At 41.2% G+C, this 25,757-nt stretch overlaps 1 long non-coding RNA gene across 1 annotated transcript in view; it reads left to right on the top strand.

The window, feature by feature from the left end:
* Nucleotides 1–783: 783 nt before the first annotated feature.
* The window catches only part of LOC104913818 (uncharacterized), a 239,754-nt gene continuing 214,780 nt past the window's right edge, over nucleotides 784–25,757 (top strand). The window contains exon 1 of the long non-coding RNA XR_014887448.1: nucleotides 784–1,077. This is a non-coding gene — a long non-coding RNA (uncharacterized LOC104913818). The remainder of the gene's footprint in view (nucleotides 1,078–25,757) is intronic.

Here is a 25,757-nt window from a genome sequence, read left to right as displayed (position 1 = left end):
AAATCCTGATGCAATTTACTGCCATATTGTTTTGTCTGAGGGTTACTTCAGAATGTTCATACAATGATCTGTTTTGTTTGTTACCTTTGCCAGATTCTGATGCATTTCCCTCTTTTCCACCATTATTTGCACATCACATTTTTATGTGCAGAGGAACACTGGAGCGAGCTGCTGCGCGTGGAGCCGTGCTCTGCAGTACAGAGTGCGCGAATTTCTGGTGTGCAGCGCACAGATATCACACAAATGTCACAGAAGGAGGTGAATATACTGTGAGAGCAGAGCAGAGGTACGAGTGTGAATGCCGACCATGGCGGCTGGTGCAGTTTTGCTCCATTTATTGACCTGGCAGTCATGTTTGTGTTAAATGAAAATATATATATATAAATCTTAAATCAAGATGGTCAGAGTACCCGACTGCTGGTGCCGTGACTGCAAGGAGCCGCGATGGCAGCCTGGTCTCGGTGTGCAGGGCTGCACTGTGCGCGTGTGCTGCTTCAGATGGGGGCTTTGAGTAGATTAAAGTCCTTGGTTATAAGAATAAGCTCGTTAACAGGGAATATATCCGGTCAAATAGTTGATAAACTTCAAGCACGACAGTTTAGTGGTCCTGGCTTGAAGAAGTTGCTCTAAGAAGGAACTCGGGGAGGCTGCATAGCTCTGCAGCGCTACTGCCAGAGCGAGCTCTGCGGCCGCAGCTCCACGCGGAGCGGCCACGTGCAACTCCATGGGCCGGACATCTGCAACCCCACGAGGCGGCCGCGTGCAACTCCACCAGGCGGCCGCGCGCACCTCGCACATGGCGGGAACGCCTCCCCACAGGGCGCGCAGCGCTGAGCTCTGTTATCCGGTAACGGCGACGGAACCCGAGGAAAGCGTAGTGCTGCTTGAGGAGATTCCGGTTGGACATCGAGGACGAGCTTCTTCACCGGGCGGTGGGCACGGCCCCGATCCGCCGGCACTCAGGGAGCGCTCGGGCAATGCTCTCAGACGTGCAGGGCAGCGTCCCAGAACAGCCGCCACGAGAGGAGAACCGGAGCTCCGCGGGCGGCCGGGAGCCGCAGCAGCAGCAGAGTTGAGGTGGGGCGGGGAGCTCGACCCGCACGGAGCTCGGTCCGCACGGACAGCGCCGTGCTGGGCGGCTGCAGCCTTCGTCAAACCGCTTCTCCAGGCGGGGCGAGGCCCGGAGAATGTTTTGCTCTGCCGTCCGTATCGATAGGAGGTGCTTTAATATGACTGGCAGGGTTTGTAGATAGAAAAAGGGGCACGTGGCGAGACCGAACGGAGCACGGAGTTTGCATCTCGGGTTTGTCAAAGCGTGAGGAAAGGGGAGGTTTGGGTTTGGGTTTGGTGCCGTGTTGTGAGTACGGAAGAACTGCTGCGACAACGGGTTAATGAGGATAAATATTTATTCACCAAATGTAGCAGCGAGCTTTTTGTCTGCTTTTTGTACCATTTATCATGGACAGATGCCTTTTCACTGAGCCGTCTCTTTCTTACTCCCGGGTGTTGTTACATATTTTGTCATTTTTTTACCCTTCTGCTTCCCCCTGTGCTTGAGGACTTTCAGAACGCAGTGTTTTTGTTGAATTGGTTCTTGGTAGCATAAGCAGGTGCTCCTTTAGCTCTGCTGTGCCATAACACAAAGCTTTCCTTTCTGTGTGCTTCCTTTGGCCGCAGCTGGGAATGGCCCTCTGTGCTGTTCTGTACAGTAGCATCGTTCCTTACAGGGAGTTCAGCTGTCTGTAGGCTCTTCCTTGGGAGAGAAGCACTAAAACCCGGTGAAGGTAATTTCTTTGATGGAAAGATGACTTTTTTTCTGTGTTTCAAAGTCCATCTTTATCATATACATCAGTGCCTGAATGTATTCATTTGAGGTCTGCCTGCCAGGACAAAGGGAAGTGGTTTGAAGTTGAGGGAGGGAAGATTTAGGTTGGATGTCAGGGGGAAGTTCTTTGCTATGAGAGTGGTGAGGTGTTGGAACAGCTGCCCAGAGAGGCTGTGGATGCCCTGTCCATCCCTGGAGGTGTTCAAGGCCGGGTTGGATGGGGCCTTGGGCTGGTATTAAATGTGGAGGTTGGTGGCCCTGCCTTTGGCAGAGGGGTTGGAGATTTGTGATTCTTGAGGTCCCTTCCAACCCTGGCCATTCTGTGATTCTGCCACGCTGAATTCTTTTGTTCTAAGAAACAGGAGTGAGTGGGACTCATTGGGAGTAGCAAAGAATGTTCCTGGTTTCGCTGCAGGGCTTGCAGGCGTTATGTGTGCGGGATGAGAGTGTTTAATTCGGTTTTGGAACAGTCCATTCAAACGCGTTGCTGGAATGCAACTGAATACATAAATAATTCCTTCATCTGAGATTCATAGTCCTCATTTTTCTTTTTCTGACTTACTGTAATGCATCATCCTTAATTAGAGGGCACGAGATCATCTAAGTTGTTCGTAAAAAATATGTAGAAACGTCATTAGCAAAATGTTGAGTCTTTATGCTCTTCTCTGTAGGATGTGATCCCTCTTTTGATCATGAAAGCATTCCCAGATGCGAGATGTAACTGTTGTATCTGAGCCTTCTGCCAATGAATCTTAAATTTTCTGTAGCACGCATCACTGGTAGAGACCCTGAATCTAGACTTCTTAAGAGCAGCATATTGAATTTGATGGCTGCTACATTCCTGAAGGGAGATATTTAATGACTTCTGTACCATACCTACTTTACTACGTTAAAATGTTTAATTATATAGAAATATTGCTTTTGGTTGTTCTGATCTTAATGGCTCACATCTGCAGAGGCAGATGATACCTGAGGAAATAAAGCTGGCACACAAAGAAGCCCATTTCCTGCAGCAAGAACAGAGCTGCTGTATCTGATTTGAAGGACTGGGTTAAGTGCTTGCTGCCTCTATGGTAAGGGCTGGCATTGCTTACTCTAATGCTCAAACAGAAGTCCAGGATTAGAAGAAATATTATTTACAAAGTTTTTTGTTTTCTTTTTCCTGTTAATAGAAATTCCTCTGTGAAGGGGATGACTGATGTGTCTTGTTATGTTTTATGCATCCTTGGCACAGGCTTTTCATTCTTTAATGGAATCTATATTGTTCTTTAAGGTTTTTTCCTTTATGGCTCACCCACAGACATGCTGAAGTGCTCAGTTCTGATTGCTGCCACCTCAGGAAGTTGCTTGTGGTCGTGTACTTTACCCATCAGGGTTTTTTAAAGGCTTCAGGTGTCTTTCTGAACCACAGAGCTCACATGGTGCCAAGCTAGAGCAGTGCTGAGGAGTCCAGGCTCCTGGTTTTTCACTGTTAGTCCTGCTGACACCACTGAGGTGGGTACAGTGCCTCAAAAGAATCATTTTCTTTATATTCGAAGTTTCTAATTGGCAAATGAGAAATTGTCAGTCTGATAAGTTTAGAGTCAAAAAGCTGTACTTCCTATTGAGAAATGTGTCTGTATATATTCAGTACTAAGCTATAGACCTCAAGGGGCAAAAATTGTAGGCAACAAGTAGGTAGCATTATGAGGGAGAAAGTCCAACCCAGGCTGGGCTTTCTGAGTTGACCACACATCCCTGGAGAGCAGGCAGCCTCTGCTGTTGAGCTCCAGTCGTTGATATATATCTATGAATGATTGTTTTGCAATAGTAGTTTAGAGGCAACATTTAGAGGGTTTGTTTCCTTTAAAAAAAAGTTAGTTCTGGATGGAAATGCAGACTGAGAGAGAGGCTTTCTCTAACAAAGTTTATCGAAGTCATCTTTTATTTTTGCAGTTAAGCAATACAAATCCTTTCTTCTTGTATGAGCAAGCAGAGAATGTTCATTTTCATGCAAAGAAAATAGCTGACCTGGCTGCCAAGTGAACGAACATCTGTCTTCCAACCTTTGTTTTGACCTGAAGAGATTTTACAATTTCGTATGTTCACTGGTTTGCAGACTTTGTTTTAAAAGACAGAAAGAATGCTCTGAAATAATCACTCATGTTTTGGTTCCTTTGTAAAATAATTGTGAGGCTTTTTGCTTTGCAAAGTACCCTTGCTTTGAATAGCTGGGAAGGTAGCATTTGCTGCCTAAGAGGCTCCTACAGCTTTGTTCATTGTCTTGAGTCAGAAAAGGGGCACGGTGCTTTTATTGTATTAGGTCTATTTGTAGGAAAAAAATCTTGTGAGAAGTACGTCATGTTAGAAAGAAGACATCGCAGGTTTTATGAAATTACTTTGAGTTTTTTTTCAAATATTAAAAAAAATAATAAAAAGTGTTACCAAATAAGTCTGTCAGAGGTTATCTTTGCAGTTACCAGTCAGAATCTAAGTTCTGGGTACATGCTGTGAGCCTTGAATGTGGTTTGTGCTTATTGCTCCCAGGCTTAAGAAGCTCAGATTTTCACTCCAGTGGAGCACGTGATGGTCCTGGGTTGTCTTCAGTGCCACCCCTTGTAGCAGCTGTGTCCTGCTACAGTTCCTGGCCTGCAGCACGAGCCTGCTGTCAGTTTCCCCAGAGGGCTGTGCTGAGGTCTGTGTTCTGGTAGCTCAGGATTGCTCTGAGTTTCACAGCAGGCCATGTTCCAGCTGCCAGGCGGGTGGAATGGTTCCACAGGTGCCTTAGATGCTCTTGGTGAAGCTGCCATTAGTGGGCAGGCTGGCTTCCCCTCCCTTCCTCTCTGAAAAGTTCTGATGAACTGAGGCGTACTGACCCAGAAGAGACCTGAAGTGTGTGTGTGTGTGTGTGAAAGGAGTACTCAGAGTGTGATCAGTGAATACGATTCTGTCTTTCAATTTCCTTAGGAATAATATAGGATAAAGGGATTGTGCTTTTGTTCTTTGCCTTTTCTTCCTGTAACGGGTAGTTTTTAACTTCAGGAAGTAAAACTCAAACTTATTTTATGCATTGCTTTCATCATCTACGTAGCACCAGTCATCTTAAATGTGCTAGATTTACATCTCATGTAAATGCACAAAAATAGGAGACTATATCCAGAGCTCAAGATAGAAATCCCATTTCTTAGAAATCAAACGCTATAATTTTTCAGAGGGGTTAGATACAAAGTGGTAGTGGCATTCTTATCTTAGTAATTTAACAAGCTGTCCTTTCCCCACCCTCTCTGGTGCCTCATTGACCCTGGGATGTGATGGCTCTAGGGCAGCGCTGTGAGTGGGGCTGTGGGCATCCAGCTTCTCCATTCAGCAGTGGGAATGTTGCTAGAGCCCACTTAAAGCTTGTGGATTGCTACAAATCAACAGAGAAATTTTAAACCATTTAACTTTCCTTGCTTAGGGCCTGGTCCAAGCCCCATATTGGGTAAGGGGGAGAAAAGAAAAAAAGCCTGTTGAAGAATCTGCCCCTGATCATCATACGATCCCTTTGATGCCATGTACACGTCGTTGTTTTCAGTGGCTTTTGGATCAGGCCCTAAATCTCACAGCAAAGGAATTGCACTTTGACTGTTCATATTGAAAGGATAATTCCAATTCATTAGCATTATTTTATTCAGTCAGAATTGCTGATACGCAGCAGTTGCTTTGCAATCACTCGGCAGACACAAGGCGGCCGTAAACCTGATGAGGGCGGGTTTGTGGCTGCAGTGCATTGGCAGGATGATGGAACCGAGCCGAAGCCTACAGGTAGATGTGACCTGGTGTTAATTGCGATGCAGCAGTAATCAGAGATTCCTTATTCTTATTTTTCTCATGGGCATGTAATGTGCAGCTAAGAGTTTTTAGGAAACGTTTTGCAAAGATAGTTTAAATCTTACGTAGTGCATATTGAATTTGAATGAATTGCGGCAAGAACGTAGCCAAAATTTGTATTGCATGCAGTAGTTTTAGGAAAACAAGGAAGCAAGGATGGAAATTCAGATTTGGTCAAATACCAACACCCCCGCTCCCAATTGTAAGTGATAGCCAGATCTTCAAACAGTTGCTTCCACGAAGCCTTCTCATTTATTAGTATTGGTGCCTTAATTTCTGGTATACTTCCCAATGGGCTTTTGAGCTCTAGGATACTTTTATTCATTCTTGTGGGAGCAAAATCAAGGCTTTATAATGCCTCAAAGCTTCATGCAGGAGTGGGACTATACCTGCAAGTAATGTAGATGTCCTGCCCAGCAGGTAGGTATGTAGAAGTTGGTTTGAAACTGTCTTTCCTCACAATTTATCTTTTAGCTATTCCATTTTCTATTCCATATTAATTCATTAGCGAAGTACCAAGTTTCTCTCTAGATCGAATAGTTATATTTATTTTGTCTGTAAACTAAGAAACAATACTGCTCTGCTTATTGAAGTTTTGAATGCACAGGAAAGTGTGGTAATTCTGAAGATTCTGGAGTCCTGGTGTGGAATTTGATTCTCTAGAAATGGAAATAAGAACTTACAGGAAGGAAAGGCTTGTTCTTGCTGAGAGAGAAATCAGTTCATGGCTTTGGCCTAATATATCGAGAGGCAAGGTAACAGCATGAGTTGGAGAGGTGGATTATTCACATACAATGTGCTGCAGATGGCAAAGCTTTGGAAAATTTCTTTCTTGCTTTTAAAACTCATGTCTATGTATTTTGGCCTGCTCTAAAGTTAGTAAGTCTATTGACTGACACGGTGGGTTTGTGCCAGGAGAAATCAAGCAGCTTAATTTTCTAGTGTCTGTGGTTAAGAGTTAAATGCATATTTTTCAACTCCCCGAGAAGTCACTTTGTAATGTGATATTGAGGGAACATAAGATCAGCAGGCATTCCTGCAACTGATTTTGGTAAAGAAATAGTACAGAGAAAGGGAATTGTCCTTCGAGCACATCATGGGGGTGTAACAGGACAAAAACCACAGGCAGGGTAACATCGCTCTGGGTGATAATAGAGCAGCCGTTTGGGGACTGAGTCAAGTCCCTCATCCTAACCCACGGGTTATGCTGACGTCACACAGATTTTTCAGTGCTAATAATATTTATAGAAACTTCTTTCATCCAGAAGAAAACATTTCCTTATTAACAAGTGTAATTCTGTTCACGTTGCTCGGACAGCCGTCCCGTTAACTCGGTGTGGAGCGTGGAGTTAAACCTCACACTGTGTTTAAGAACTGCTGTCTTCCAAGGACTTCTGCCTCCAGCTGACCCCACCAGTGGGAGTAAAATATGATGTGTTAAAAATAATGCTATTTAAAAGTGCTCCATCAGTTTTATTGTAAGTTTGATTTCATTATTGTTTAAAACTTAGTATACAGGTTTATATATATTTTCTGTCCCGGTTTTCACAGAAACATATGGTGTATGTCTGACCATCGATCTGTCCTGAAGTGGCAAAGTAAAACACTTTTATTATAGCAAAAAATATTCAGAAAACTCCTGAGCTCACCCTTCTGTGTACAAAATTGACTTTTGGTGCAAAGCAAGTTTTATTGCTGCTTAAACTAGTATTGATCAAACTATCAAAGATTGTGTTATGGTTTGAGTGGTTGTTCTCAAAGTACCTACAAGAATGATTTTTTCTATCTAGATTCTGCAATCAATCCAATCAATCCTGATCCTGTTGAATATCCTTTTAAAAAAAGCCCCAACTTTAAATGTAGTTACTTCTCCGACCTTTTGTAAGATAAAAGGATAACTCAGTGCAGTTGTGTTGCTTTTTTAATTTCCTCTTCTGAGAATAATTAACTGAAATGTTAGCAGCTTTTCTGCGCACCTTCAGAGCAGTTCTGATTTTGAAACTAAAGCTGCTGCTTAATGCACACAGTGTGAGGCCCATCCTTAAAGTAGATACGTTTTTTCTTAATTTAGAGGTTTAGTAATACGTTTTTTATAAAATCTAGGTGTGGACAAACAAAGGTGTTCCACGTTTAACCTTGAAAGGTGTTTTTTGTTTGTTTGTTTCAGGAAATATGATATGGAAAAGGGAAAAAAAATCTCTAGTGTATCCTAGATTCAGAAAATGCCTTCAGGTCATTTTACGGAATGTTACAGAATAAGTAACAATATATTCTCATTCAGGAAATAGTGGTGGAAAAAAGCTTTCTTTATTTGCATTTCTCCTTAATGTTTTAAATAACTCCTCATGGAGGTGAATCCCAGGACTTGAGACTCCTTTCCCCAAATGCAGGCAAACAAATCCATCGCTTTTTCTGGGGCCTAAATATGTACACTGGTTTCAAGTATTGCCCTTTGGCCCAGCCTTCCTAAGCCAAGAACTGGAACTTTTTCCAGACACAGCGATGCCAAGAGCAGGCAAAAACAAACAAACAAAAAAAAGACAACAAAAAAAACACCTGTTGCACGCAGCTTCTCTAGCCTTCTCTGTGCCACGTGGTTTGGTAGGCTGTGCATGATGGCACATGCAGTCTTTGCCCTTCTACACGAATGTGGCAGGAACATTTTGACACTGCAGGAATAAATACTGGAACAAAAAATGACGCGTTTGTTGCTTGGATCTGATTCTGCCTGGAAAACCTCGAAGCAGCTTGCATATTTTCTAGTACAATGGATATGATTAAATTATTGCATGCGAGAAACTAAAGGCCTGTTTTGTTTTTTTTTGAGTGAGAAATCTCACTGCTTAGATGTATATATGGTTTTAGAAGAGATTCAGAGAGCTTTTAGGCTTGAATCTCTGAGGTAAGCTCCAGCAAGGCTTATTTCCAACGATGACAAAGAAGTGGGTTGGGGAAGAAGGGAGATATTAATTACAGTTAAAAAAATCTATAGAGAACTGTTCTCCAATGTAGACATGCCAAGGTAAGAAAGAAGTGAACTGAAAATGTCAGGATTTACACTGTTTCAAACAGTGAATGCTACCATGCATCTGGGAAAAGGGATGTGACCACGTGAGGAGGACAGCTGGTGGGCAGTGAGCATGGGGAGCTCCTGCTGCCCTGCAGGCTGGGATGTGGCAGTGCCAGCTGCACTTTGCATTGCTTCAGGAAAACGGGGACCCTCTGTGAGGGACCCTTGTGTGCTGGGCTGGGTCCAGCTAAACCCTGACCTCTTCCAGTTATTTTCAGAAATGCTTTCTAGGATAGGTAAAATTTTGTGGTGCGAGGACTGTAGATAATTGCTGGATAAATATTGGTGTGAATTACCCAGTGCGATTTTAGTACTTGATTAATGGAGTGAGTAAAGCTGCTACGATGCATTAATGTTTGCAGCTGTAGACCTTGAAACGGGAAATGAAATATATATATTATCCAAATAAAATTAGCAGGAGAATTCACATAAGAGAATTGTGTAATGCAAAGGGGAGCTCATGCGGCCTGTGTGCGGATTTCCTTTTATCCCACAGAGCAAATGCAGCTGCCCTTTTCCCACGTACAGAGGGATAAGTAGGGAATTACAGCCAATAGTGCCAGATGGAGATCTGCCCCAGAATTTGAGTTTGAGGAACAAATAATTGAACTAAAAAACCCGTGCTTATTGTTAAGGGGAAACGCCTGTGGTTAATGTACTGGATACTGTTTTCTCCCTTGTGTTAAACTTGAGGCAAAAGTAGTGAGAAAAGAGCCCGTGGTTGTTCACTGTGCATGTCATTATACACAGAGGGTTCGTTCCACTAAATTTACATCCAAATGACCTGAAAATCAACTCTCTTTTGACTGTCTTTGTGTCTTTTCCCAGATAGATCCACAAACTGCAGATTTAGTAAGGAAAATATGCAAATATTTGTTGAGGGGAACAAATGTGCTCTGTTTATTTTCTGTACTAAATTGAATTTGCTGAAGATTTAACGGAGCAAAGCAGCACCTGCTAGTCTAATATTCCATTAATATCAGTCATGCAGAGTGGGGGCCCTGCTTAATGACTAGGTTGCTGTTTGCCTGTGCTCTGTAATTGAGATGCAATAGCTCTACTTTCTGCCTTGCTAGGGAGGCACTGTGTTTTGTTAATCACTAGCTCATTATGTTTGGATTGCTATTCAATAATCTATTTGATATAGGGTGTGACTGACAAATGAAAGAACAAGGTTAAGTCTGGTAACGTATTTGCTCCTGACTTTTGGCTTCTGCAAAATCAACACAAAAGCAGATATTAACCTCTGCTCCGAGGAGGAAGAACTATATTTTTGCTTTGCTGCTAAATTGGCCTATAATAATATAAATTCAAGAAAGAGATTGTATTTAAAGCACTCCTGGGGTGCTGGCTTCTGCTCCTATTTCATAGTGTTCAGTTGAAAAATTCCCTTAGATTTCAATTTGTGAGAAGAGATTTTTTTTTTTTCCTCCTCAGTGGTGTCATGCATTGTTCTGGAGCAGAGACAATTTTTGTTGTATAAAGTATATGCTGTAGATGGAAGATAGTTTTGCCATGCACTCACCACCAGTGCTGACTTGTTTCTGACACTGCTGTTCCCCTGGCGGGTCAGCATGCGGGCATTGTTACACAGTGGCAGACGATGGAGTCTGGGAAGGAGGAAGAACCACCAAACTATTTATTTACAGATAATGAGAATAATTTATTTTCTTTACAGTCTGTTTAAATTTTCATTAAACTTGAGTCTTTTCTCTCAGGTTTGGGTTGCTATATACTTTTAGTCAGCTCTGTCACCGGGAAGGGAATCTCATTTCTATGGAAATTAAAACCAGATCTTCAATCCAGGTTTGAAGTAGAAATACATCTTTGTTTCAAAGTCTGCTACAGGAAATTGTCTTTACTTAAAGCTGTATTTCCAACCTTTTATGTTAATTACATTTTTGGGTGATGACACCACGAAAATGAATTGTATATTCAAAGAAGATTCCTCAAATGTATCTGATTCGCTATTGCAATTTACTCTTGGGTAATAAAAATTAATTCTTGCCATCACCTGAGGCTCAATCCTGTGTAAAGGTCACCAATAAACTCCAGAGCACTTCCATTCACAGTGAAATCTCTGCATTGCCTGGCTCTGGTCACGGGCAGCTCTGGGTACAGTGCATTTCTGGTGACTGTGTGTTGTGGAGCTCCGAGTAATGGACATCGTGCAAACTAAGCATGGCAGGTGTGGGCGGTCTTTGCCTGTTAGCAATAGCTTCAGGCTTGGGAAGTTGCATATATAGTTCTCTAGTGCTTCAAAAGATAAAGATTACATATGTATAAGTATATTTAACTCATAAGAAAAGAAGCTGGGAGAGCAGATAAATGATATCCCCTTTTATTAGTGTGATGCCTTGCTCTGAACTGGGCTCAACTGCCTGCTACAGGGTGCTTGGCTTGTACAGAGTGCTCTGGGTGCTTTTTAAGAGGCATTTGTTTCTCCTCTGAAGGATACATTATCAGAAACCCCAAAGAAGACACTAGGAGTGGGTGAGAGAGCACTTACCTCATGATGGGTGCAACCAAATAAATAAATACAGTGCCTTTTTGGAGTGAGGGGAGGGAGGAAAGGTAATTTGTTTCACAAAGTGCAGAAGGAGACAAAACAGGACCATAAGCCATTAAAGGCCTTGCGGTTCTGATGTTCAGAAGTTTCCCAAGTGGGTACTCCTGTGCTTTTTATTAAGTTGTCCTCTTCTCTGAAGTCAGGTGCTAATCTTAAGATGAATGCTGGTTACAGTTGTTGCTTTGAGTGGGTTTTCAACAGGTCTGTTCAGAAAAGCAAAGCGGTTCACTCACAGTTCACGCAGCTGGTCTCCAGCTAAGCAGCACTTGCAAGTGCATATCTAAATAACATAAACAGAATGCATTGTTGCTGAATCTGTGTGTTAAACAGCAAGCATCGGTGCCTGTGCTGCAAAATTGGTGGAAAATGGCCAAGTGAATTCCTTTCATCATTAATCCTGTGATATACTGTGTGCATCCTAATGTCCAGCAGAACAGCTTGAGCCGTGCTGTGTGGAGCCTCAGCTGAGGGTGTGCTGTGGGGCAGGGGGCCAGGCGTCACACTCAGGGTCTTGTTTGCAGCAGGAGCGTTGTGTTCACAGGTTGGCCTCACCGTGTTGTTGGCTGATGATCACATGTGAGTCTGGGCACATGGGTATGAATGTGGACTTGTATCCTTCTGCAGGCCAAGTGCCATGGGTTGGCTGTGTGCCCTCCCTGTGCCAACCCAACAGCTGAGCTGGCAGGTGGGGACCCACCTGCATCCAGATCACAGCAGGCAGAAGCCCTGCGCTTTCTGATGCGTGCTTCTTCCTCTTTGCTATCCCAGACATGGCACTGGCATTAAAATCACAAAGCACAGATAGAAAGAAGGGAGAAGCCTGATTGTTTGCTGCCCTGACTGCTTGTCTGATTTGCTTGGCTTGTGAATATGCCTTTGCAAAAAAGCCCGTTTGGAAACTGTGCTTAATGAGCTCAGTGCCTGGTCTGTGGTTGAGCTGAGGAGGGATTTTTCCCTCTATCAACATGAACTATCAACATGAAGAATCATATGAAGGCTTTGCTCGCTGCTTGCCATTCCTTCTGGTCACTTACTGTTCTCCAGGTCTGTAGTGATGAGAAGAGAGAATCTTAAGGGGAGAGGAGGTAGGCAGGGTAAGAGTTGAAGGAAGAGGTGGGACAGCATTGGTCTGTATGATTGTATGCAACCATGTGAACAGGTGTGTTTTGGGATTTAGATTTGTGTACGTAATCACTTCAAGGCCTTTATTTTCTTGTGTTTTGGGTTCCACTAACTACACCCTCAGCCTTGTGCTGCAGGTCTAGCTGCTGGTGGTTAAGTAATGCATAGCATTGTTATTTTTGTACAGAACCTTTCTATGCCAATTCCTACCAGTGCTTTTTTATTATTATTATTAATATATTTTTTCTGAAATCTACTCTAGTTTCTGAGAAAGCTGAAGATAGTCTGGAGGGGATTGTAACAGGAGAATTTTGGGGACTCAGACCCTTCCTTGAAAAAGTTGTGGGTGTTTGTTTGTTTGTTTTGTGTTTTTTTTAATGTTTCTTTTAGTGCTAGTTAACACTACTAAATCACTGTATCACTATCCTAACTTTTGTATGTGTCCGTTGTCAGTAGCACTACAATGATACAGCAGAGTTGGGTCTTCCTCAGTTTTTCCTAAAAGCTGCAGCGTAGTGAGAAGTAATGAAAAGATACAAACTAATGGCAGGTGCCTGAAATACTCCTGGTTTTCAAAATGATGGAAGCATTGAATACTCTGACAATTGCTGGGAAGAGCGCACAGGTAGAGGTGTGCTGCTGGAACCTGCTTTGGGAGCAGAGTTTTGAGGTTGTGATTAAAAATACTGGAATTGAATAGGTGTGCAATGCCCTTTCTGTTTAACTTCCTGATGCTATATATTGAGGAACTGGCAGTGATGATCAGAGAAAAGTTTCTTTTATGATAGGCTTCCGATAAAGAGCTGCTTTCTCCATTATCAATTATTTGTAGCTCCTTTCCAAGACTAAAGTTTTATCAGCATTTGTCATTGTTGCCACAAATGGAAGAAGTTGTCTGGCTGCAAAAATCCATTCCTGTCTTTAGAAAGGTGCTGAAGATTCAGTAAATATATGTAGTAGGACATGCATATAATTAGTATGGGTGTTCATAGAGTAGTTTGAAAATAAGTTTTAACTTCCTGGTGAAATATATTCACAAATGCCTCCCTGGGCTGATCTGTTTTTACATGTTGAAGTTTCAATTTACAATAGCTTTCCATTTCAATTGCAATTTGTGTGGCAAGCATGCAGGAGAAAGAAAATTTATGGGACACAGAGAAAGTTAAAGTAGATTCTGTTTTCAGTTCAGTCTTCATTGGCTTTAATCTGTGGACTTTTCCCAGTAAAATATGGTGGCTTATTTGAAGTATTTTTGTTGTGACAGGAATCCGAAATGATTCCTGAGTATGACTTCTTTTTACCTTCTTTCACTTTCTGTGATGTTTTTTGTTCTTCTGGAGTTTTGAGGTGTCACTGCCTCCTTCTGTAACGTCATTGGGGTTTTCCAGTCAGTAGGAAAACCTGATAATGCAGGTACTCTTCCTGATGTAACATACAGACAAATGACTTTGGCCTTAGGCTGCTCAAGTTTGGAGTCTCTCAAGCTTGGCCACAACTTCTGCATTGTCCTGATTCATGATCTCAAAGAAGAGAGTTTCCTTAGCTTCTCAGTTTTTACCTTCATTCACCTTGCCCCTGAATGCTAGACAGCTTTAATAGTAAACAAAGAAAAGATTTAATAGGAGTGAAGGTCAAGGTTTTCTGAGCAAGGTTGGAAGTGAAAGATCACAAGTAAAGCCTGTGTAAAGCACAGCCCTGGTTTATAGCTGGCAATATTTCTTCCAGCCTGTTCCTGCATGTCTCATCTAGAATTCTCTGCCATAGCCTCTTTGCAAATACGGAGCTCCCAGGTTCATAGAATCATTTTACTTTCCAGAGGACTTAATACCTCTTTTAAGGCAGTCACACTTGCATTTCATGGGAGCTGGGGGTACATGCTGATGTACAAGGCCTTGATGGCTCTGTGAAGCAAGATGTGTTGGTACCCAGAGAAATCCCTCCTTGTCTCAGTTCATCTCTGTGTTTGTACCAGAAAGAACTACATACAACTGCTGGTTTTGTTCCAAGGCCTTCTGTTTCTGTAGGCCTTTATTCCTGGGCAGCTTTGTGCTACCTGCCAATGTGAGTAAGTGTATGGTGTTCTCCCCAGGCCTGCTGAGGAGTGTTACGTTCATATTAAATATTAATAATGTTCAACTTATAGCTAGATGTACAGTCTTTGAAGCTCATGATTTTTTTTATATCAGTAGCCTTCAAAAGAGCTCACATACCCACTGTCATTACGGGCTGTTCCTGTGTTAGCAAGTTACTTCAATTGAACATACTTAGGAGCTTTTTTTTTGCTGTACTTTTATTTGGATACTTGTGTTATCTTATACTCCTCGTGTCCTCTAACTGCTGATCCTGAGACTTGTTTTTATGAAAAAGCATTGCCAGTAGAATGGAAAAGGCTGTGAAGAAAGAATGTTGGAGAAAGTAGTGACTGATGCTGACTGTAAGCAGCATTAGAACTGCATGGATTGGAATGGTGAAACGTATCTAAGGTCTAAATTAAAAAAAAAAAAAAAGGTGGGTCTTATAAATTCTGCCAAAATAAGGTGCAGAAGAATTCACTTAGGAATATTCTAAATTATTCCTTTGGAAGAATTTATTACCTTTACTTTGATGAAAAAGCAATAAGAACAGTATTTACAAAAGAAGGAAGCCTCTGAATTTTCTTTCCACTTTGGTTTTTAAGATGCATATCTGCAAGTGGTCTAGGCAACTTTATTATCCATTTGATAACCTTTCAGTAAAAAACAAAACAAAACTACAACTTCTTCCCCCTCATACACATAAAAGCAAAAAACAAAACAAACAAACAATACCTCTTGTAATGTAAGAATTGCATTTTATTGTCTTCTTTTGAAGCTTTCAGTCATTTCTTTACAAGATGTCCACTGAATCACTGTTATTCTAACAATTAAGTTTCTCTAGGAACCTCTTGGAGTATTACATAGGTTTTTCTTTGCCATCTCCATCAGTCTGTAGGAATCACTTCTATACAGAAATGTGCCAGATAACATAGACGACTATTCTCTTGTGCAGAGAAAGCGCAAAGATGACTTCAGCATATATGCTGAAGGCTGAAGCAAGAATGAAAGTGAATGGAAAATGAACAATGAAACCACAAGCTGGCATCACACAGAGTGGCTCTGTGCCTTGTTTTTCTTTAGGATTAACTCTATGACAGTGCCTCCTAGGGTGCAGCCCACAATGGGAAGGAAGTTTGCAGTGTTGTCATTCTTCTTCTTTAACCCTCCCTTTTGGGATATGGGGGCATAAAGGGAAGGGGGGACCAAACCTGTGTTGACATATGTGGATTTGGAACAACATGTAACACAGGATGGAATGGAGATGGAGGGCCATGGACTATTCACCAGCTAATTAATGATGTCTCAAAGGATCACTATTTACACTGGCCTTTCTTGCAACTTTGCTCCCATGCAACCTGTTGCCAACACTGGAGCAGCTCTTGTAACAGAGCAGCTTTATCTCAGGTACTCCTCACTCCTTTTGAGGCTTAACTTTGTGGTACTATAGGCTACATCTCTGCTCACTGTAGGGGAAAAAAACCACAACTTTAATTATTGGCAGTTCTGTTTCTGCCCTACTAAATCACATAGCTTGGGACGCTGGAAACTGCCAGGATGGCAGAACAGAACTATCTATGGTAATTTGCCTTTCTTATGGGTACTCTGACCTCCCTGCACACATACCCCGTTTACTTTTTAAATGACCAATTTAATCAGGCACGTGTACATACAGAAATGGGTGTGTGAATATCTAAATATATAGAGAGGGAACTTCAGATGTTTTATCTTTCATTAGTTAATAACAGCAGTAATGACCTCAGCAGCACAAGATGTCTTTTGCAAAATTAATAACCACATGAGGGTTAATGGCCCAAGGCGATGAACTCTCTCAGACAATCATTAATCTACCTTGATGATTATTGCTTCATTACTGAACACTGAAGCCTCCTTGGTGTACCAGTGAATGCTTAATTTCAGCCCTCCCTCCTGATCTTCATAATGTGCCCTCTTATCTTTCTTCTGGGTATGCAGAACGTGAGTAAGGCTCCCAAATGCAAATGAAGGTAACCAACATGAGAGGTATGAAATTCATTTGAATATGGGTTTGGAGAACACATCTCCCAAATGATTATCTGCTTTCAATCTATATACAAAAAAAGCTGTAAGGGCTATTTTTTGTTTATGTTTTGAAGTAGTAGTCTGGGAAGCAACGTCATGGCTCATGAAGCAAAGTGTTTCTGAGAAGGTTACGTATATAGACTCTTTAATTGGTTGGTTGGTGTATTTAGATAGTGCCTATTAGTACAGAGTCCTTGTTTTCCTCCCTTGGAACAGCATGTTGCAACTAAGAGCTGCAAACATTTCCCTCTCATTGCAGCTATTGATCTGAATTTATACCTGTAAACTCAGTGTGAAGAAGTGGAAGCTGAGACATCCAAAAGAAAACAATGCGTCAGGATATTTAATGCAAGCAGAAATTTGTACGGCAACTTACTCCTCTATTTTGAGTAGTCTCATTTTTTTGGAGCAGTGCCATTATCTGTAGAAGAAAAGAACTCTGAAAGCATATCATCTTGCTGGCTGCAGAATATAGAAACTTGCACAATTCCACATCTAGCCTTTTTTCCTCCTTGTCAGCCTATGACAGCTGTGCACATTAACCTTCAGAACCATTTTTCCCTTTTTTTTTTTTTTTTTTTTGCTTTATCATCTCTGCTGCCAGGATTAGTTCTTGGTGGATGGTGATTAATATAGAGGAGGTGCTGCACGCCAGCTCAGACTTGGATGGGTAATGGTGGGTAATTAGGACCTTCAGCTACCAGTTCCAAGTTAGCTGCAGATACCATTTGTTTGGATTTTTTTGCAGCAGAGCTCCATTGCAGAGTGGGTAAACCCGGAATATATGTTTGAAATTTCCCTGCCTTAATGGGATAGAGACTCCGTAAACTGTTTACATGTCTCTTGTTTTGTTTTTTGTTTGCTTTTGTGGAATATGGCAAGTATAGTCAGGCATTACTGAGGCAAAGAAACCGTAATTATCAACCACTGTGATTGAAGATGGCTTATTGGAGGTGGGAGAGCTCAGTAAAACTCCTCAGGATTAGTCTGATACTAACAAGTGCAGCCTGCCAACCTTATGGGAGCTTAAGAAACCACTGAACTGCCTGCATCTCAGACATAAAGCGTGGCCTGAGAAATTGCAGTTGTGGAAATTCATAACCTCCATCTGTAAGGTTCATTTCCTGCATCCTTTGGTAGGTGGAAACAATAAATCTTTTTACCAAGCCTTCATCCATTCAGTTTGTCCAAGCTTTACAGATGCCTTTCCTGCACGTTATAAGGAAACCAAAGTGCACCAGGAACACAGTAGCGATGGCAGCAGTTACTAATGACTCTATTCTGTACATGACTTCATAGTTTGGGGAGTTCCTCTTTTTCAGGAATTTGATAGTCACTGGTATCCTGGACCTTCGCTGACCCATGATCATAACCCTAATGGGTGGTCAACAACAAATGTGATGGGAGATTTCCTTTGCTGTACTCTCCAGTGAGTACTCACTGTGTATCTAGTGATTACAAAATCTCATTCCATTACACTACTCATTTACAGGGAATTAAATTATAAACAAGGTGATTACTGAATGTAATTTATGGCCCATGTAATTATATAGCTGTCAAAGCAATGGATGCAATTGAATTGGTTTCTGGTGGGTTTTTTCTTCTTTCTTTTTTTTTTTTTTCCAAAAGCCTTAGTGTGCACTTTTTTTTCCAGTCTGCTGAGTTTGTTAATTGCCCACAGCTGAAAAAAATATACTTTTTACATTGCAAGATCACCAGCTTTTAATGTCAGAATGAAGCCAGTTATAATTAAGTGGAGATCTGATGGGAGATGTTTCCTGGACCCCTTCAAGTAATGAAAAATAGTTTTTGTGAGCCAGTCGATGAAGAAGAGAACTTCAGTTTTCTGAAAAATAGCTAGGGTGCTACAAAGTAAATAATGAAAAAATTACTTGTCATAACTGCTGCTTTTATAAAAGATACCTTGTCTACAAGCTGGTGGGAAGTATAGTCATGTATAATACGGAGAGTAAATCAGGATGAAAATACTGAACATTTGCCTTTGATAGGATTACTGATAGAATATGCATAATTTTATGATGGATTAAGCAACAAATTTGTAGAGACTTACGTGGAATTGCTTTTCCACAAACATTCAACTAGTGAAGAAAAGTGGTAATGAAACTGCATCTCCTCTGCTTGAAGACCCCCGAGTACACTTTGGAAATGATGATAAATAAATTATATTAAGTAGTGTAATCCACAAATAAAGAACAAAGCAGCATAGCAGAGAAGTCTGTCTAATAACCAACCAGATATATGCATTTGTTTAAAATCAGTGAGATCTTGAGTTCAACTGTTATTTGATAGGAAAAATAGGAATAAAAATTGAGAAATCGCAATGTTCTCTTTATACTCTTCGTCAGACCACATGAATAATACTTGTCTTCTGACAGGAATTCTGAATAACAAAGCCAGGTTTCCTTTACAAATCTGCGTTAGTGTTTTTGGCGTAGTGTAGGCAGTGTCTCCTGCTGAAGGTTGTTGAATGCTGTGCACGGTGCTACTCAGTGCACGTTTTCTATTGTCTGTGCAAGTGCAAGGCTTGCTCTGGGGACAGAAATTTCATCTTGGTTCTATTAGCACACCTTTGCTCTAAAATTGTTCCAACGTGTCGATAATGCAAGGCTGCTTTAACTTCAGGCTAATTGTCAGTGATAGTACCATATGTCATATGTCATGGGAGGAAAGAAGAACATTTGTCAGCTACTCACAAGAAGCTTGTGGCAGTGCCTTCTAATATTTTTTCACTTGGTGCTTGACTTATCATTTCTGTGTTTAGTTAACTTTGTCTGCCGTGTGTGAGAAAGCATCAAAAACTAAATCAAGATTTGACCAAAACCACTGTTCAGTTCTCTCTCCATGTGCAAACACACACATGTATGCTCGCTGCTCTGCATCTGTAAACAGTTGCCAAGATTAAACTTTCTGCACTTGGGTAACATCAAATAAGGCTCATCTGTGTCCCCCAAAATAAACCTGCTGAGTCTTGAAGAGTCTGCAAACACAGAATGGACTGTATGAGTACTGTCTTTTCTTTCTGTGTATAAAAGTTCTAAGCTGTGTGTGTAAAAGGCTCAGGTAGGCTGGTGGAGCTTCTGGAGCATGCAGATTGTTTACAGCACATGCCAATGTGGAGGCTAAGTGCCCTTGATTCAACTATCAAAACTGACAGACAGTGTTTGCTTATTAACATCCCACCTTTGCCCTTCCATCCTACCTCCTTAGAGGACATTAAATACTGACTTAAGGAAATGCCTTAGTGTGGAGGTTTTAAATTAGATTCTGAAATAATCAACCTTTTAAGTAAACATCTCTCGTGTACTTAGCTTCTCTGACTTCCTCCTGCAGGAGAAAGCTCACTCTGATTCTGATCCATTATTCCCCTTCCTCACCTCTTTCCTAAAATTAATACTAGCTTGCTGGCGATTGAAGTTTTGTTGAGAAAGGCCTTTTGATGTGTGACTCTATTTGATGAGTAAGATGGCAGAAGGTTAAACAAAACAGACTTACCCACTTAGTATATGCTTTCAGACAACAGCAGGATAAAGGAGCAGTGTGTTACACATTCTATGTATGGAGCTGTGTTTGTAACCTTGTGGGTATTCCAGTGCCCAATTGCTGGACCATCAGCAGTGCTGTCACCTCACAGCAAGTTATGCTCCCAGTTCTTTGCAGTAGAACCTGTATCTGAGACCTTCAGGCATGAAAGTGGAGTTGCTTGTTGTTACTGTAAAAATGAATTTTATCAAATAACAGTATTTTTTGACCATGAAAACATTATGTTTGGGGGCAAACTCGATACTCAGTAGAAAATATTTTTTCAGTGCTTTGCAGTTGTGTGTTTTGCTTTTCTGCTTCTGTCCACTCGTTTTCAGCTGAAGCTCTCTTACTCTGATTGTGACTTGCAGGGAGAAAAATACAAACCAAAAGCAATTGGAAGTTACATCTAATAGTAGAATTTGGGTAAAAAGCAACAGTAGGTAAAATTGGTACCTGGTGGGTGGACTCTTGTCAGCAAGGATGCTCACATATAGCTGAAAGTGATGCTCTTAGACGGCGCAGAGAGTGGGCTGAGCAGGGTGTGCTACAGGACTCCTGAGCAGTTTTGGTGTTCAGCAGGAAAAGGAGGAGAAATTACGAAGTAGAAAATATAGGAGGTTTCTATGAAGAGATGAAGAGATCTGATATTTTAAAACTGGATCCCAACGTTAAATTTTGTAAATTTCAGACATTCCAGAAATGTTTATGCTGCTTTTCTGCCCTAAGCCACATCCTTCACAAAAAAAAAAAAAAAAAAAAGTTTCTTTGTTTTTGCTTGTTTCATGAATGGAAATAAATGTTCATGAAAGCTTTATTATTCCTTCTTGTTTTAGAAAACTTTGCTTGGAAATTATTTAGAAAAAAGAGAGAGGAAATCTTTGCAGCAAGAGATGATAAAGAGATGTTTCAAATTGTCTTTAGTTTATCTCAAAAGGAACAAGTGACATGACAGTGTGATAATACAGAATATCATTGTGCTCCAGCAATCTGGTCCAATTATCACGTTATACCATGATGGATTTTGTATTAGTGAAGCTTCAGTAGCACAGTGACGTGAAGCAGGGAAAGTATCTGCAGAAAAAAATCTATTCAACTAATGATAAAATTGTTTGTGCTACTCGGATAAGAATGCAAACAATCACCAAGTAGAAGGAAAGGAGAGCACAATTCAGTCTGCTAAAGTGGTTGGAACACCCCTCAGACATGGCGATAGCCAAGCTTAAATTTGCAGTGCTCTGTATAGAGACCACAGGATCTGGACAGCAGTATGTGTGTCAGTCTGAGCCTTTTCTTTGGGCTGTGTTGTTCTTGGTATGTTTGTACAGATAAATGTTGTGTACCTGGATTTTTCTTTTACAAGAAATACTGTTTCTGATGAACAAAATCAGATATCTTCTAGTGCAACAGCAGAATTATGTACATGTATATCACCCAGTGAATAGAAATCTTAGGCTATCGTAGAGGATAAGTATCAATCACATTTGCCTATTTTCCATCAGTGAAGCCCAAATGATGGGTGTTAAAAAATGTCAGAGATTGTCATTTGGAGGACATTAGGATGGGATGTCATCTTGGCTCTAAAATATATCCTTTGTTCAAATAAAAGTCTCTACCAGAAGAAATGAGGTAGTATGATGTAGACCGTAGCTCTGGAGTGGGATTGCAAGTTACTGGCTGGCTGTGCCGTGCTGCCAGGAGCACCGAGAAAGGAGGAGGCTCTTTTGGCCCATGGGATTTTTTTCTTGTTTGGTTATTGATTCAAGGCTATTATCTTGGATGATGATATCTGGAGTTTCACTGCTTGAATATCTAAAAGGCCCGTTTAAATTACTTTGGGAAAATTACTGAGACAATTATGGGAATGTAATATAAAGTACCATAATTACGCTTTAATGCTTCTCATCGATTGTTGAAGTTTGTACTTTGCAGTAGCATGAAACAGTGAAACTCTGTTTTCTTTGCCTATCCCAAAAGTTAATGTTTTAATACCAGTTTTATAATGACAGCTTTTCAAAACCCAGCAAGTAGGAGCTTCTGAGATGAGAGATGTACAAGTATATGAATGGACATATCTATTCATTGTACTTTGAAAGCTACATTTCTGTATTTCTTCTTTCAAGTTCTCCTCAGTCTCCGATAGCAGTGCTGGGGGAGGGACGGCTGTACTTGTGGACATGCAACAGGGGAGAACAAAGCTTGTGAAGCAGAGAGGGTGGAATAATGTGGTGCTGGCACTCCCAAGGGACTGGGAAGTGGAGGCTCTGTTTTGAAGAAATACTTGATGGGAGTTTCAGAAGAGCAGCTCTGCCAGCTTTTTGGTGGCACAGTTTTAAAGGCAGTGTCTGGACAGCCTTTTATAAACTAACAAGAGACAATTCAAAGAAGCTGCTTCCAGTTATTTCCAGGGTAATGTGTAAAGTTAAATATACTACAAAGAATGCAGGAAAAAAGTGACACTGTAGCTTCTGGCTTAGTTTTACAGATTGAGAATAATAAAGTACAATTTGCTTCTTTTTCAAAGGTTTTCTGGACGAGATTCATTATAATAATAAAGGAAAATAGCAGTATTCTATCACCGCAGTAATTCCTTAGCATTGCCGTGTTTTCAGTGGTTATTAATGCTTCATACCTGTATCCCCCTTCCCACAGTTGATTGGAAGGAATTTGGCGAATTCTAATGCTTTCTGTTTATAGCAGATGAAGGCTTTTGCACAGAAGTATGTCTTGGCCTTGTGGTTCACTTCTGATCACTTTGTCTTTGAAATTACGGAAATATAGGAAATATTCAGCGAGGCTCTGCACGACAGGCATAGGGTGTGAAGATCTGCACTTACAGGCCTTCCCTTCCCAGCTCAGTTATTTCCTTCCAGCTGCTTCAAGGCCTCAGGAGGCTCCTGTGACATTTGGATTAAGCTCTGCAATAACAGTATTGATTGAAGTGTCTTACTGGTCAAAGAAGCAAAGATGTCCTCTTCTGCAAATACTATATCATTATGTTATTAGAATCTTACATTTTGAACTGTTCTGGAGTACAGTGGATTTGTCCTTCACTTGCATATTACACATGCAGTCCTTCCTTTATCTGAGCAGAGGCTGCCAGATTGCGCTGTCCTCTGAGCGCTCACCTCTCCTGTGAGCAAGCTATGAGCGTGCTGCCATCTCATGGCAGGCCTCTGCTTAATTAGATCTGACAAACGGCGCGGGACAAATGAGTATTATTATGTAAATTTGACCTGCCCAAATACATGTAAATGAAAAATAAAAACAATCCCATCTGTGTTTTAAAACTAGGAACATTCTGTGATTTCTGTGTAGCAGATAACAAGGCTGTAAGTGGCAGAGCAGTTTGGCTGAACCTACTGTTTATCTTTCTACACATATAATTTTTTGAGCCTTTAGAAAAATAAAGGACCTTGGCTACACAGTATTAATATTAACAATGTCTGGGATAATGCAGCAAATCCCACTGAACGTTACTATTAGTGCAATTCTCTCCTCAGAAAAACATCTTAAGTCTTGACTTTCAGCAGCAGATATTAGTATACAAAAACGTAATTAAATCTATTTAGGTGACTTGTTAGAGAACATGGATGTCTGAATACTTGATGGAAAAAGAAAACATTTTGTTTTTCTCTTCTGAGGGTAGATAGCGTTATGTCTCTCCATTCTTATTTAAGAATTCTCGGTCTATTGAAGTTGTTCAAACACCTGACATCTTTGTGTTCAGCTGGGATTTCTATTCTGTACGCTGCTCTGTGATATCTAGCTGCCATCATGATGGATGTTTTACTGCTTAAAATTGTGGTCCCTTGGAGTCTTCAGTTATCATCAAGGGTATTTTGGCATAGGACTCCAGGGACAAAAACATGATTTCATTGTCCGAGTTTCACTTTTGAGATCTGTATTTTAAGACAGCGGTTTGGCCACATGAAGTTCATGTCGCTGTTCGGAAGACCTGAAGTCTGGGACATGACCCAAAAGGGCCTCTTTCCTCAGTGTCCTGCTTCCAATAGCAGCCATGGGTGGTCTAGCCCAACTAGGAGGTGCTCCTGTGCTTGTGACAGATCACAGGATCTCCCCAGACATCTCTCTTCTCCAGGCAGAAGTCCTTGTGCAGACCTTGGCTGTGAAGGCCTCTGCAGCAGCAGGGAGAAGTGTGGGCACATTGCTCCTCATCTCTTCAGTTATGCACCCTGATCCATAATGGCACAGACTCAAGTAAAGTGCTGCTAGGAAGCATCTGGCAGTTCCTTTGTGTTTTCAGGGAGTGAGACCCTGTCACCCATTCAGGATCTATTTGCAGTCCTCTCACTTTGTATTTTGGGGACTTTAACCCTGACCACTGCTCCCTTTCACATTTACTGCCCCCCGTTTCTCGAGCTTTCAGTGGGCTCCTTTTGTAGGGTTTGCTTTTAGATTGACTTGGAGAACTCTAAGGAAGACTGGGTGTATGCTGACACCCAGGAGCAACTCACAGGTTAATCTTGAGCATTAACTTGGCTCGTCTGCAGCAGATGTCTGCTAAGTAGAGAAAGAAAGAAAGGACGACTGGTATTTCACAGTGAATGATTTTTTGTGGTATACTGCATATCTGAGTTTCCAATTAAGAAGAGTTAATGGATGGAGCTTAGCAATACCTAAAGTTGCATAAATTAACAACTGAAAAACATTTTTAACATTCATGCAATTTAATCCTAATGCACCAGCAAGCTTATGTTTCTGAGGCAGAAAATCGTTTTTGTTATAGTCAAACATGTTACTCTTCTTATTAATGTAAGCCCAACTTTTGCTACATTTGCAGTAAGAGTGTATTTTCTGGAAAGTTGATTCCCCATTCTCCAGCAGTTTGTAGCTGCATACTGATAGATACAAGTCTGGGCAGAACTACTCAGATTTGCACCTACATTCATCTTGTGAGCACAGAATTGCTGTGCTCTTTCATACTGCCCTTTCAACTATGGATGAAAAGCAAGCATATAGGAACAGCACCAATTTCCCCATGTTATGATGATAGGGGAAAGATGAAGATGTGGTACACTCTTTCTGTTGTGGATAGAGGAGGGATTCTGGTGCTGAGTTCCTTTGTTAGCTCTAGAACTGTCTAAGTCTTTGTTGGTTTGTCTTTAAAATAAGGAATATGGTGGTTTTTCCCCTCTGATACAAGTGGGGAATTTTGCTGACTTCAGCTGATAAAATGCCTGACCATGTCTGTTCAGTGAAAAATATGGAAGAAGAACTTGTAGTCTCATGGTTCACACATCTGTGAAGTGTTTTACCTGCTATTTCCGTGGGGTAAGCAGAAGAAAAGATAGTTCAGCATAATTATTTCTCCCATCCATCTCCATGTTCTGAGAATTTATCTGGGTTGATTCAGATCTTTTATGCACAGCAAATAAAAAAGCACGTTACTCCCAATAGAGCTGCGTGCTCAGGTTGAGATCCAAGAGAATGCTGGCATGCTAAGATCGCGTTACAAATCCAGCGTGTGAAATATATTTTAAACTCTTCTGAACTTTGACAACCCGTGTCTAAGAGGCATGCTTTTTTACCTACAGACCATCTCTGTCAAAATCCAGCTCTGCCACGTGCTATTAAAAGATTGGTGGGAATTGAGTTTTATTTTCTTTATTCAAAAGGAATCTGTTC

Source organism: Meleagris gallopavo, chromosome 20 (genome assembly GCF_905368555.1).
Source record: "Meleagris gallopavo chromosome 20, MGAL_WU_HG_1.1, whole genome shotgun sequence".
NCBI lineage: Eukaryota > Metazoa > Chordata > Aves > Galliformes > Phasianidae > Meleagris > Meleagris gallopavo.
This window is presented reverse-complemented; position numbering and strand designations above follow the sequence as displayed.